Source organism: Theropithecus gelada, chromosome 9 (assembly GCF_003255815.1).
Source record: "Theropithecus gelada isolate Dixy chromosome 9, Tgel_1.0, whole genome shotgun sequence".
In the NCBI taxonomy this organism is placed as follows: domain Eukaryota; kingdom Metazoa; phylum Chordata; class Mammalia; order Primates; family Cercopithecidae; genus Theropithecus; species Theropithecus gelada.
In genome coordinates, this window is record NC_037677.1 from 94,894,030 (window position 1) to 94,909,465 (window position 15,436).

Here is a 15,436-nt window from a genome sequence, read left to right on the forward strand (position 1 = left end):
AAGAAAATATACACATAGCCAACACACAAAAAGTTGTTTAACATTATTGACCATCAGTGAAATGCAAATCAAAACCTGGCACATACCACTTCATACCCATGCAGATGGCTATACTAGAAAAGATAGATAATAACAAGTGCTGACAAGTATGTAGAAAAATTGACACCCTTATACATTGCTGATGGGACTGTGAAATGGTGCAGCCACTTTGAGAAATAGCCTGGCAGTTCCTGAAAATGTTAAACATAGAGTTATCATATGACTGTGCAATTCCACTCCCAGGTAAATACCCAAAGAAGTAAAAACACATGTCCACACAAAAAGTTGTACATAAATGTTCATAGCAGCATCATTTGTAATAGCCAAAAAGAGGAAACAACCCAAATGTCTATCAATCAATGAATGGGTAAATAAATTGTGGTATATCCATACAATGGAATATGATTCAGCAATAAGAAGGAATGAAGCACTGATACATACTACAAGGATGACCTTTGAAAACATTATGCTAAAAGAAAGAATTATAAAACACCACGTATTTTGTATCATTCTATTTATATTAAATGTCCGGAATAGGCAAATCCATATAGAGAGAAAATGGCTTACTGGTTAGTGAGGGCTGGGAGGCTTAGGGAGAAATGAGGAGTGATTGCTAATGGTTACGGGGTTTCTTTTTGGGGTGATGAAAATGTTCTAAAATTAATCATAGTGATGGTGCACAACTCTGTGAATATACTAAAAACTGAATCGTATACTTTAAATGGGTGAATCATATGGTACATAAATGACATATCAATTAAGCTGCTATTTTTATTTTGATTTATTTATTTATTTATTTATTTTGGAGACAGAGATTCTCTCCGTTGCCCAGGCTGGAGTGCAGTGGAGTGATCTTGGCTCACTGCAACATCTACCTCCCAGGTTCAAGCGATTCTCATGCCTCAGCCTCCTGAGTAGCTGAGACCACAGGCATTTGCCACCACACCTGGCTAATTTTTTGCATTTTTAGTGGAGACAGAGTTTCACCATGTTGGCCAGGCTGGTCTCGAACTCCTGAACTCAGGTAATCCACCTGCCTCAGCCTCCCAAAGTGCTAGGATTATAAGTGGGAGCTATCATGCCTGGCTGGAAGCTGTTATTTTTTAAAATCACGTTGCAAAATATTTTTTTAAAATTAAAAATTATAAATAAATTAACAAAAATCACATTGCAAAGTACAGCAGATCTCTGTGATCTGGTCTGAACTCTAATGTCAAACGTTAAAATCGAGTTTGTCAGTATTACTATGTATGGTTTTTTTTTTTTTTTTGAGACGGAGTCTCGCTCTGTCGCCCAGGCTGGAGTGCAGTGGCACGATCTCGGCTCGCTGCAAGCTCCGCTTCTCGGGTTCACGCCATTCTCCTGGCTCAGCCTCCTGAGTAGCTGGGACTACAGGCACCCGCCACCATGCCCGGCTAATTTTTTGTATTTTTAATAGAGACGGGGTTTCACTGTGGTCTCGATCTCCTGACCTTGTGATCCGCCCGCCTCGGCCTCCCAAAGTGCTGGGATTACAGGCGTGAGCTTAAACACCAAATAAAAGATAATGAGGAATCTGAAAATATTTAAAAAGATATCATGGCTTTGGCGTTGCTCGTGCTCTCAGATCACTCCCTCTGGGAAGCAAGCTGCCATGTCATAGCAGGATGCCCACATGGTGAGGAGCTGAGGCCTCCAGCCAATAGCCGGCAAGGAATAAGAGCCTTCTGTTACCAGCCCCTGGAGTGAGCTTGCAGACAGATCCTTCAGCCCCAGGCAAGTTTCTTGATGATGTGGTCCTGGCTGACAACCAGACTGCAACCTCATGAGACACCCTGAGCCAGCACCACCAGCTAAGCCACTTCTCAAGTCCTGACTCACAGTGCTGCGAGATAACAAACGTTTTGGAGTCACTCGTGACACAGCAAGGGATAACAAAGATATGTGGATTGAGTAGGATTTTGCCTACTGTGCCCTAGTGCCTCCTGAAAGTGAATGAGGCCAGCTGGGATGGCCAGGCAGTGCTCAGAGAGCTGGGGTAAGGTCACCATGTGCTTTCTTAAGGTGAGTGAAAGTAGAGAGAGCCTGAGATTAGCATTTTCTGGAGGGAGGGACTGTGTCACCTGGGAGAGTCACAGGCACCTGGTTTCTAGGGCTCTGGGCCCCAGGGGCAGGTGTCATCTAGGGATAAAGGACTAGAGGCAATGTCCAGAGGAGGAGGTCCCTTCTCTGACAGCCTGGGGTCACAGGAGGCAAAGCTTTTGTTGAGAGGCAGTTAGTTCCCTGACTTGATCAGAAGAGGAATGTCAGTCAGCTTCAAAGGACTGCAATACCAGAGCCTCTGAGGCAAACTGGGACATAGGAAGATTGAAGAAGGCTCCAGAAGCACAGAGACACATTACTAGAGCCTTGGAGAAGGTGGTCATAGAAGCCATTAATAAAACATGGAACTTTCTGGAACATTGGTATTCATCATCATCATCTCTTACCCTCATGTCAACACTATTTATTTATTTATTTATTTATTTAAGATAGGGCCTCTATTGCTCAGGATAGAGTGCAGTGGCACAACCACAGCTCACTGCAGCCTTGGCCTCCTGGGCTCAAGTGATTCTGCCACCTCAGCCTCCACAGCAGCTAGGGCCACAGGCATGCACCACTATGACCAGCTAATTGTTGTATTTTCTATAGAGACGGGGCTTCGCCATGTTGCCCAGGCTGGTCCCAAACTCCTAGGCTCAAGTGATCTGCCTGCCTCAGCCCCCCAAAGTGCTGAAATTACAAGCGTGAACCACAGCACCCAGCCCTGTCAACACTTTAATGCAGGCAATTGCTATCCCTATTTTACGGAGGAGAATGTGATATCATGGCAGGCCAGGTCTCACTAACACAGGCCTCCATAACAACTGCTTCAGTGCTGACTGAGTGGTTAGGTTAAATACTAAAAGCCAGGGTCTTTATACGAACACTGGGATGTAACAAAAGCCCACCAAGAGTTTCGTCTAGGCCTTTCCTGGGCCTTAAAGCGTGACAGAATAATGAAGGAATTCTTAACAGGACCCGCTTAGGATTAAACAAGTTTATTGGAGGTCTGGAGGAACTCCCCAAACCTGTGATTTAGCAGGAGACAAGATAAGGGTAATCACCCCAGCAACCGGACCCATTAAGCCTAAGTAAGCTGGCCGGGCGCAGTGGCTCACATCTGTAATCCCAGCACTTTGGGAGGCCAAGATGGGCGGATCACGAGGTCAGGAGATCGAGACCATCCTGGCTAACATGGTGAAAGCCCGTTTCTACTAAAAATACCAAAAAAAAAAAAAAAAAAAGTTAGCCAGGCGTGGTCGTGGGCACCTGTAGTCCCAGCTACTCGAGAGGCTGAGGCAGGAGAATGGCATGAACCCAGGAGGCAGAGCTTGCAGTGAGCCAGGATCGCGCCACTGCACTCCAGCCTGGGCGACAGATCGAGACTCCGTTTCAAAAAAAAAAGCAAGAGTAAGCTTACTGAGCCTCCAGAGGAAGGTCTTCAAGACTCAGACCTTAGTTATAGATTAAAAGAAGTTAATCATTTATGTCTTTAGATGAACGCACACCTACACATAGACATGTAGCTTAGAACGTACAGAAGCTCTGGAAAACTTTATAATTTTGAGTTGGTTTGGCGATAATTTCCAGGTCTTCTCCCTGTAACAGATTGCAGAAATAAAAATTCTCTTCCTCCCCAGTTCATCTGCATCTCGTTATTGGGCCATGAGAAATAGCAGCCCGAACCTCAGTTTGGTCCAAGAACAATAATATCAACAAAAGTAAAATGTGGACAGCTAATTAGTGGCAGAACAGGTCTTCCAACTCCAGGTCCTGGGTCGCTACTGCCACACAGCACTGGAAGTCATGAACGGCTTCATGACTTCAACTCGTAACCAGATAGGAGGCGGCTCTGGAGGAAAACGCCCAGCTGAGACAAGGCTGATGTCAGACATTGTGCCCAGTCTGTTATTTCTCTTACTTGACTTAAGCATGTGACTGTGTGTTTATATGTATATGCAAAATATATTTTTAGAAGTATATATGAAATCCATACAAATCATAATAAATACCCAAGCACTTACCAGAAAGCTTAAGAAGCAGAATTATCACCAGTAACAGGTACTCTTGTAAGCCCTCCCTAGTGGAATTCTCCTTCCTCTTCCCAAAAGTAAGTGTGAATTTTATGTTAATTTTGTTATTTCCATCTATTGTTCTCTAAGGTTTCCGGTTGTTCATTTGTTTGCCCATGGTGGCCAGCGTGTTTGCAGGTGGGAGGATTCTTCACCAGTCTAACACATGCCTCAGTTTTCGGGGTGAGAAACCCAGAAAAGTATCATACCTGCCTCTCCCCTCCCTTTATCACTCCAGGTCACGTGGACTGTGGGTGCCATGGCCGTATCTAAAAGCAAATGCCATTAACAGGGACTGTTAAGATCAAAGGGACTTTGCCATCCAGGTCAGAGAGGGCACACAGAGGGCCTGCTGTTGTCATCCATGTGTGCAGACGCTGTCCATCCTGGATGGCCTCCTTTTGTGCCAACTGTCTTGATCCTAAGCCAAAAGTTTTTTTCTGTTATTAAATTCTAATCACTTCTCCTGGTCTGACTCAAGGCTTTCTCCTCCAGACATGTGTACCGAACTATTCGGCTCCCACTTATTTCTCCATGTATTGCCCTGAACTCATGTTTCTGGATCTGGTTGGCATGGTTTCCAGGAGGTAGCATGTAAACCACTTGAGGCAGGGGTCTCAGCCTGCTCTTTAACCCTTAGCCCAGCCTTGGGCAGAGGTGCCCAACTGGGCACTCCCCATCGGTTGACTAACCACTGGAGGAGTCTCTAGTGATTGGAAAGCCAAGGATCCATTGCCCCAGGACCAAGCAGTGGTGCCACATAGAGAGAAGCCTCCGATGCACTCCCAAAAGCTATAGCTCTTGTCCTAAAATAATTTACTGCGCTCTGCTGGGCTCTCCACTTCCCACGTGTTCCTGATTTTCCCTTTCGCTACTGTCCCACTGGCCAAAACATCAGTGTGGGAGGCCAAGCCCAAGACACCAGTGTGGGAGGCACCACCAAAGGGTGTGGGGAGAGGGAGAAAACTGTGGCCTTTCCTATCATCAGTCAACCACGGTAAGGGAACTGATATTTATTAAGCACCTGCTGTGTGCCAAATGCTTTACTTCTCATCTTATTTAAGCTTCACAACAATTCTCTTCAGTGCTGGCATCCCTGTCCCCGGATGAAGAAGCATCACTCAGAGACGTGGGCCACTTGCCCGTGTGGTTAGCAAGTGCTGGAGCGGGGATTGGTACCTGCTGAGTTGGGGCGTGGGACGGAGCCTGCCCCTCTGAGAGTGACTCTGAGTGTGACATAAGTGAGTCACAGTGAGAACCGCAGGAGATCAAACAGAAGCCTGTGAATGAAGCTACCAGGTGGATCCTGCTCCTTACTTAAGAGGACATGGCCTTTCTCCAGGCCGACGTGTGTCACCAGCGATGACATCCTCTGGTACACCAGGCTCTCTACTCCTCACCACCGGGGATGAAGATAAAAAGGAGGGAGAAGGGGAAGCAATGTGATGCTTGGGACCAGAGTCCCAGATGCTGATGGCCTCAGCGATGGGGGTGTGTGAAAAAGACCTTTTCCTTTTTCCCTTTCCAATGTCAGCCTTTGCCCTCTGAGGGCTCACAGGCCACCCAAACCCTTTCCACACTTTCAGACACAGTTGTGGTTTTTTATGTTTGTTTGTTTTGTTTCGTTTTTTTTTTTTTTTTTTAACAATTTTGAAAGTGCTTAGGTAGAGACACACTTTTAGATGGGCCACATGAAAGGCCCCATTCAGACAGCTCTCATCTGATACAAAGCCTCAGAATGCCCATTGACGTGGCCCAAACGGTGGTGCTCACTTGGGCAGGTGCATCTGAGTATTCACATGGTCCCCTGATGGAGGCGTCATCTGAGCTGAATTCTGGCTCAGAACAAAGGAAGTGCAAGTCAGGCCCCCTGTCAGAACTTCCGTCTGCCTTTCTGCATAAAAGGATCATGCCTCCTGGGTTGTTGGTGGCTGCGTGGAGCCAAGTCAATCGGTAAGGCAAAAAAAATGCAGTTTGCAAGTTCAGTGGACAGCAACTCAGAGGAAAGCAGGTGGGAGAGAAGAGCAGGAGCTGCTCACAGCAGCTGAAACAGCAGGATGGGATCTGCGCAGCCCAGGCCTCCAGTGCCAGGCAGCCCTGGTGTCTCAGTGGCCGGCCGACCTCCTGAGGCCTGGCTACAGCCAGGAGCCCACATACCCTGCTGGAAAATGCGCAGAGGCCTGTGCACAGCCTTGGTGACCCCTCATCTTACACGCAGCCTGAAATAGAAGCTCAGCAGGAAAGACCTGCTCAGCCGCACACACCGTCTGACCCGGAGCCAGCCTGATGAAGCCGGAACTTCCCACTTCACCTGAACCCACCCGCCACCCACCTGGCCACAGACTCACTGCCCTCTTCATCCCCAAATGAAAAGGGGTAGTTGTCTCGCTTGGTGCCCAGGGTGCCAGCTTGTTTACTCTTCTTCATAGGGCATATTTCTGGGCCTGTCCTCTTTTTCTCCCAAAGTCCCTAAGACAATGCTCCCTTTATAGGTCAGGGAAGGAGTATAGATCCTGCTCTCATTCTGTGCTCTTCCCCCGGGGCAAACAGCTTCACCCTCAGCTTTATGAATTCCTTCCTATTCTTACTTTTCTCAGAAGCTGTTTCTCATTGACCTGATGTCTCCTGACCTGTTGACGAAAGCACCATTCCACATGTCCTGTATGTGTGTAGCTCACTGTGAACTCGCTGTTAAGCTGAGGCCTTGCCCCGAATGTCATCAGCTTGCTGGTTACTTACTGAGACAGGAGATGAAGGCGCTACAAGAGAGAGGGAGATGAAAGAGGAGAGGAGAGAGAGGTGGAGAGATGGAAATGACCAGGATGGGGAGGGCGAGGAGCAGAGCTGAAAAATAGGAAGGAAGGAAGGTGTGACTACGAGCTGGGTCCTACCCTGGGGCCTGTATATATTACCTCATGTAACCCTTACAACACACAGATGACATTCACATCAGCACTCATATTTTTCGTGAGAAGACTGAGTTTTCAGAAAGGTTAGTTTGTCTGAGATCACTCAGCTATGAGGTGGCAGGGACTAGATTCAAACTCAGATTTCTGGCTTTGATTTCAGGACTTTTTCCTTTCTAATCTTCTGCTCCCTCTAAGAGGGGACTAGAGAACAGAGGAAATGAAGGGAAATAGAAGGGAAGTGGAGACTGCCAATTATTCTCTGGTTGCAAGCAACAGAAACTGATTCTAGCTATCTTAGATGGGAAAGGGTTTGACTGGAGGGAGGCCAGGTGGCTTTCAGAATCCAGTGGACTGTAGGAGAGCAGGGGCAAGAACCAGAGTGTTCTGGGGTCTGGGCAGGAGACAGCTTACTTGGGATTCTGCCCCTGAAATAAATATACTCCAACCATTTCCCCCTCTCTCTATGCAGGAGAGAATCCCAGGAAAGAGTCTGATTTGTTGTATTGGAGTCACTTGCCTACCCTTAAGTCAAGGGAGCTAAGAACACCAAGATGTCACATGATGGAGGAGAGAGCTCCAACTCCCAGTGATGTTATCAAACGAAGGGGACACGGACACAGAGCAACCAAACAGATGACAACCACGCCGGAATTTTTAGGTGCTGTCTGCAGGGGCTGATTCTATCTGCCCCAAACTGCATTAGGGCTGAGCCCAGCAGGTTGAGTCTTTCTCATGACATTGGAATGGCCACCATTGTCACCACCAATCCCATCTGGCAGAGATGGGCTGGGCCCCCACCTCTTCCAAGCCTGGCTTCTGGGAGGAAGTGTTTCTCCTTCTCTCAGGAATTAGTCCTCATTCAAAAACTCCATGCAGTAAGGTTGCAGAACAATGAGCAGCTTACAATCAACACTTTGGACACACTGTTTTATCAAGATTCCTCCTAGTGCAGTGGTCTTCGGAGTGAAACTTCTTGAGTTGGAATTCTAACACCGTTACCAGCTGTGAGACAGAAAACGCCCACCTACTCTCTGAGCCTCAGTCTGTTCTGCTGCATGGTAGGGAGATAACGTGTACTCCGCCCCCATCTGTATGTTGTTCTATCAAATGAAATAAAAACTGTCATCAGCTTGTAAACGGTGAGATCCATACGGATACGAAGAGGCATTGGCGTCCTTTTCGCTGTTACCAAGTGAGATCGGGCTGCTCTGGGAGTGTGACTGGAGGCTGAAGGCAGCTGCACACTGTGGTAACAAGAGCAGAGGTTGGAGGAGTTGAAGGTGAAAGTCCCGAGAATGGGGTCCTCTGTGCTTCCAGCTTGCTCTCTACTTCAAGCACCGTGAATAGAAGAAGCTCCACCACGTCCCAAATGGCCTGAGGGCAGAGTTATACATTCAACTGGTAATTTTAAAAGCCCTGAGTAGCTTCATCTAAGCTCTGTTTTCTTTACTGAGAACCCAACTGCTAAGCCTTTCCTGGCAATTAGGCTTCTTGAGGCTGAGCCCTCACAAAGCTGGGTTGCTTCCAAGTTTCCCTTCTTTTCCTCCCACAGGTTGGCACTGCACAGAGATGGAACCTGATGAAACGGCCCCATTTGAGTGCCTGCTGTATCGTGTTGGCTCTGCTTCCTGCAGCTGTGCTCCGAGATGAGCCTTTCAGTCATCGCTCCCTAATAGCCCCATCTCCCCGAATTTGGGAGGACGCGCATTCCTCTCCTTGCTCACATGCCCCACTTCAAGCCATCTGCACACTCTACAGGGAACTTGCCTCCTGACGTCCTGATGTGCAACCCCATCCAAATCCTCTGCTGGAATCTCACTATTCACACCACTGATGCCCCTGGAGCATGAAGCAGAAAGGCCAGTCTTCTTGTCTTTTTATTCTAAATGTTTAATACAGATTCCATGGACTTGGTCCATAATAATATGAGCGTAGTCTTACATCAATCCTTTTACTAATTTCTCATCATCTCCCTCATCCTTGTCCTTTAGTGATTGTTCCAGACCTTCTCTTCTTATCCTCGTACTCTCCTCTTTGGTATAGTGGTGAGTAAAAGAAAGAGAAAAAAGGTCCTAATGTGGCTCATATCATCATGGTTTATTTACTACCTGGAGGATTTTTGAGGCTATTAACATTGTTTTATTTTCTGCTGTATCCCCAGCACCTAGCACAGATGTGTGTGTACCAGGGCCTGCATGTATAAGCTCTATGATGCTGCTATAACATGTAGTTCCCCCTTCAAAACTAAGCATTATTAAAGTAGCATTTTGAACAGGGTTTAAATTACCTGGCCCTTGACTTTGGGAATTGGAATTTTGTCTACTGCAGTCGCTTGGGGGACCTTCCAGTAGAGATTTATAATTAAAATGATATCATCCAGTAAGGCTTTTACCACAGGGCTTCTAAAAACAATAAAAAGATTGTCTGTGGCAGAATCTGCACTGTGGAATGAGAATTATATATGGTTTACTGTAAAGTAAACTTAGGCATAATTGTATGTTGTGAACTACAAATGCACAGTGGGATTCTGAGATTAATTTCCAATCACTCCTCACCACGGATTGGTGAAAATCCCAGCCAAGTGTGGTGAAGGAAGTGTCTCTGTTTCTGCCCGGTTAGGAGGTATTGTCTGTTTGTTCGTTGCTGGTCTCATATCCCACCTTCCAGCTGCTGCTGCTCCACATCAGTTACTGCAGAGATGTTCAGTTTTTCATGCCAGGATTTCTCTGTCAGGATTTGTGTTAGTAATTGCAGAGACTTCATCAGGCTCTGTTTGCAATCATACATAACTCAGATTTTAAATTAAAAAGGTAAAAATGGAATAATTTGGAAAAACGTTCACAGAATATCAGAGTTATGAGGAGATATTTAACACGATCAAGTCCAGGAACAGCAAATAGTTTTCTATCCTACCTGCCAGCCCTATCAACACCGTGTCTAAGCCTTGCCTGTGAGAATGCAGTGATCATCTGGTGACGTTGGCCGCAAGCAAGGGAGGAGAGGCGGCGTGGCCTGAACCACACACCTGCCCTCCTTGCAGAAAGGCAGGGATGTCCCATGGATGAAGGGAGGGCAGCCTTTGGGTTGAAAGTTTTTTAGGAAAATGGAAACTTAGTGGCAGAAATAGTGTTGAATTACTATTTGAAATGGTCAGAAATTACTAGTCAGAATTACTGTTGAAATAGTCAGAAATTACTATCAACTGACATTCAAAATCACTTTCAAACCAACAAGGCTAGTAGCAAACTGAAAAACAGAAGTGAGAATGCCTGGCCCAGACATGAACGGTGTGGGGCAAAACAGGGGTAGATCCAAATGTCAGTGAAACAATCAACTGCGACTCAAGCTGATTTCCAGCCTGCCAGTGTCAGCAGGTACAACGGTGGGGGGCTGGGGAGAAACCATCTGGCCTCCTCCTGCCTTGGACCAGGTGCGGCGAACTTTATGGACCAGACATGTTACAAGAATCTGGCTCTAAACAGATTTCCGCAAGCCCTCTCTCAACCCCAGCAAGAGGGAAGTTGCCACTCCCTGACAGCAAGTCAAACTGGATCTTGGGACACAAAATGTTGGAGACGTTTAAAAAATTATAATTGAAAACACTGAAAGTTAGGCCAGCCACAGTGGCTCAGGCCTATAATCCCAGCACTTTGGGAGGCCGAAGGCGGATCACTTGAGGTCAGGAGTTTGAGACCAGCCTCACCAACATGGTGAAACGCTGTCTTTACTAAAAATACTAAATTTAGCCAGGCGTGGTGGCACACGCCTGTAGTCACAGCTACTTGGGAGCCTGAGGCAGGAGAATCACTTGAACCTGGGAGGTGGAGGTTGCAGCGAGCCACGATTGCACCACTGCACTCCAGCCTGGGCGACAGAGAGAGACTCCATCTCAAAAAATAAAATAAAATAAAAAATAAAAAAATTGAAATTCAAAGAAAAGGAGAGAACACTGTTTAACCATAAATAAATACATACGTGACCACAAAGAGTTACAATGTAAATTATTGTGCATTAATCAAAATAAACCAGTGGGGTAAAAAATGATAATGCAACTTGTAAATTGCCTGACTCTCTAAGTTTTGCTGCTAGATGTAAAATATAACATTTCTAATTTAAAAATTCCAAGCTTAAAACTAAAATGTTCAATTATAAGGACTTTAAGTAAATAACATAATTATTATGAATGGAAAGGTTTAGAACAACATGGGGAAATGCTTGCTAGGATGTTAAGTGAAATCACAGTACTATAAACACAGGATGATCAAACTAAAGGAAAAAAGTGTTTCACTGGAAAAAGCATCTTTACCCTTTCTGGAGTAAGAAAGGGTTAATATTGTGTATTATATGCAGCTATATCATTATGTCTCTCTCTTTTGGTGTTTTTGTTTATCTATCAGGCGCTCAGAAATATGAACAAAATTTGCACTCAGGAGCCGTAACCATGGATAATTTTTGTCTTTTGGCAGTTTTTGTTACATCATTCCTTCCTGTTTATAGTAGCAATATTAGAAAAGAGATAAACAGAAGTAAAGTAAAATAACATTTATAGTTCTCCCCTGGATAGATAACATTTGGCGCTTTCTTTCCAGACAATTCAATAAGCAGATAGACACATAAGTGCATTTATTTTATAAAACTGGGATCGGACTCTGCATCTGGTGAATATTTATAACCATTCGACCTGCCCTGGCTGGTGCCATCCTGGTCCCTGGGGACTTGTGCTCGCCTCTGGGTGGAAGTTGACAGGCAGGCAAATCACAGAGCTGCAGCCCAACCGAGTCTATATGTTGCCTCTATAAGATGTTAAAGGTAGAGCAAGGGAAGGTATAACCTGCTCAGTTTCTGCAGAGGCAGGCCCCTTCCCTTGTAATCTGATGAGCTCTTTGCTTTTATCTTTTGCTGTATTTTGCTTAAAGATACAGCAAAGGTCAGGACAGCCCATTGGAGTTCTTGCCCTTGCCAGATGGTGTGTGGACAGCAAAATGTCAAGTGGCTCTGCTGGAAGCACTTGACCAGGAACAGGCAATCATCCTCCCAGCACCCTCAGGGACAAGGGGTGCCAGCTGGGCTCCCCTGCCCTCCTGTTGCATGACACGGTCTCTGATACCGGGTCACCCGCTCCATGCCCAAGCTGTGTCCCCTCCCAGGGGCACACTCTCTGATGCAACTATGGCAGGCATGGGGGAGACATGGCAAAGAGAAACCAGAGGATCTGCACTTTTCCCTGAGGCTTTTGCTCCCAACCAGCTGCAGAGAGAGTGTGAGAAGGAGAGTACCCAGGCCAGGCACAGAGAGCCACTGAGAGGCTCTGTATTTGTTTCCTGGGCTTTTATGACAAAGAACCACAAACTGGGTGGTTTAAATTTATTCTCCCACAGTTCTGGAGGCCAGAGGACCACAATCTAGGTTTTAGGGGAGCCACACTTCCTCTGAAACCTCTTTGGGGGTGTCAAGGGGATCTTTTCTTGCCTCTTCCATGGTCGCTCCAGACACCCTTGGCTTGTGGCAGCATCCCGCCCATCTCCATCTCCACTTCACACGGCTGTCTTCTTCCTGTGTCTGTGTCTTCATAAGGCACTGTGTATGTGTGTGTGTGCGTGCATCCCAATTTCCCTCATTTTATAAGGACATGATCATATAGGATTAGGGCTCACCCTTAGGACTTCATCTTGACTCCATGTGCAAAGACCCTGTTTCCCAACAAGGTCACTTCGATTGGTACTGAGGGTTAAAACTTCAACATGTCTTTTTGGGGGACACAATTAGACCCTAACAAGCCCTCTGAGGGGCCAAGAGGACCAATGCTCTTTCACTATGTCAGATGTATGTGGAGGGAGTGACTACGTAAGAAACTATTTTAAAATCCTACCTCTGCCCCCCTAACACACCTCTGCAGCCCTCAGGGAATTTTCCTTGGAGGATCCATGGCACCTGTAGCCTTGGAAAAGTCACTTGACTTCTTGGGACCTCTGTTTTCTCATTTATTAATTGAGCTAATGCAGTGACTCTCAAAGAGGGACCCGAGCATCATTCTGATGACTATGAAGTGACCCAAGCTTGCAAACCTTTCCTGTGGTTCCTCCAGGTGGGTCACAGAGGTGGCCCCCACACTTTACTTCTTATGTACAAATAAAGGCTTTAACCCACAAAAATTTGGTATTCATAAGCTAAAATTAGTGTCCTTGGAGTTTACTGAGGACTCCAATTTGTTATTCTACACTATACTTTACATAGCTGGAATTTCCCCAAGTTTTGGAAGAATGCTATTTCATTAGCTCTTCAGTTGTTTTGAGCTGTCATGGTTTTCAACTGCTGTTACTCATACTTTATATTTATAAATTACTATTGGTTTTGTGCCCTCATTAGCCATCGAGTTTGGTGAGAGTTTTGGGTTGTCCTAGAATGGGTAGTAATAAGTATTTACTTTGATAATTTTTGGCTTATAAAATTGTCCAATTTCTAGACATTATGTGTAAATGAATTGCAGTTGAATAATTCATCACTCATGTACCCCTACTGCTAAGGGAGGTATACACATGATCCCTTTATATTTTTCTTATATGGTGGTTTGCCCAGAGCTGAAAGGTTTGCCAGAAGGTAGAATTTTCAGTGCTAAAACTGGGAGAATCCTGAGCAAACTCGCACGGTTGGTCACCCTATTACAGAAGGACACTTCATTGGTGGCTTCCTTGCCTGTGAATTTGTGCTATTTTCGTCACTTTCGTCTTGCAATCAAGGTTAGCATAATAAAATTAGTAGGGTTATTTTGAGATCACGGGGCACTCATTTATAATATAAAATCAAGTGTACAATGGCAGATTTTTCTTTAACATAAACAGGAAGTGAACCTTGTATATTGCCTGCTCAGCAGGTTTACTGCAACATGTCTGTTTGTTTCCTCTGCAATCCTCTTCTCCTTCCCATAGGCCCCACCCCTGTAATTACCAAACTCAGGAGAGAGGGGGAGCTGGTGAGACATTGGTGTCCTTTGGCCCCACTCAAGTGAGTATAGTCAAAGAAGTTTAGGAACCCCTGGGTTAAGGACTCCTAGACTGCCCTACCCCTTACAGCTTGGGGCTGCAGATCCACCCTGACCTTGCTCAAGATTCTAAGCAAATGCAGAGTCAGAAGCAGCTCAGAAACTTCCCTGGAGGTCCTTCCTGAGAATTCCCTAACAGGCAGGCAGTTCCTCCTGCCCTAGGAAGATTTTGAGTATAGCCTCCTTTGCATAGTGTCCACTGTGAATTCTCTTATCTGGCTCCATTGCATAACAGGAAGGCAGGAGAGGAGGACAGAAAGCTGCTATTTATTTTCATGCTTATCTCCAGCTGTCAGAACTCTCATTAGGCGCTTTTTGCTTTGGGCTTAATTTACCTTAGTCCTCACAGCAATGCTGTGATGGATGACTGACCCTACCTTGCAGATCTGGAACCCACTGCCCTGACCTGGCTCACCTCGAGCCCTGGTCTCCCCTCCACACTCCCTCAGCCCCTGAGGTCCCAAGGAAACCAGGACTCCACTCACCTGAACAAAGGTCACTTGAAAACTGGGAAAGGGACAGAAGCTTTAAAAAGCCCAAACAAACAAACAAGAGGTTGACAATTTAAAAATAAAACCAACACAAACTCAGCCTGGAATGGAAGCTCCTGACGGAGTCATCCTTAGAATTCATCGCCCCCAATTTGCCCCAGATCCTGGGTGACCCCTCCTCCACTGCTCGGACTGCTCTCAGGTATAGCTGCTTCACAGGGCACTGTGGGCCTGTAATAGATGACTAAGCCATCAGTGGGAGGCCTCTCTCCCTACATACCGTCTCTTTTTCTCAGCTCGGAGTGTCTTTTCTAACCTAAGAATGTCCTTGCTTTACATTTCCAGGGGGTCGTCCTTAACAGTTGGTAGGTAACCCTGTGGTGACCTGATTCCTGCTCAGCTGTAAGCTTTTTCTGTCCCCTGGCGGGGGACAGACACTCAGCATTCCAGACAGGGTTAGTGGTGGGACTTCTATTTATTTAACTACTAATCCCACTTACGTGAAATTAATTTGCTCTCCCATTATAACTCACCTTGCTTCCTGCCCTGACCAGCTCCTGTAATTGACACCTGGCTGCTCCATTGTGCTCCTGCTTCCTGGGCTAAGGGGCAGCGGTTGGAAGCCAAGTCTTGGAGTGACTCACATTAGGAGGCTGCTCTATACAGAAGAGAGGTTTGCTCATTATAGAGTGAGGAGGGTTACTGCAAAAACAACAGTGGTGTTTTTTTCTTCTAATAACCAGTTCCCCTTTAGGCTAGCCCTTTCCGAGGAAGTTTGTGTACTATTATTAAACTTCTTCCCAACTCCAAATATGGGCTGCTCCA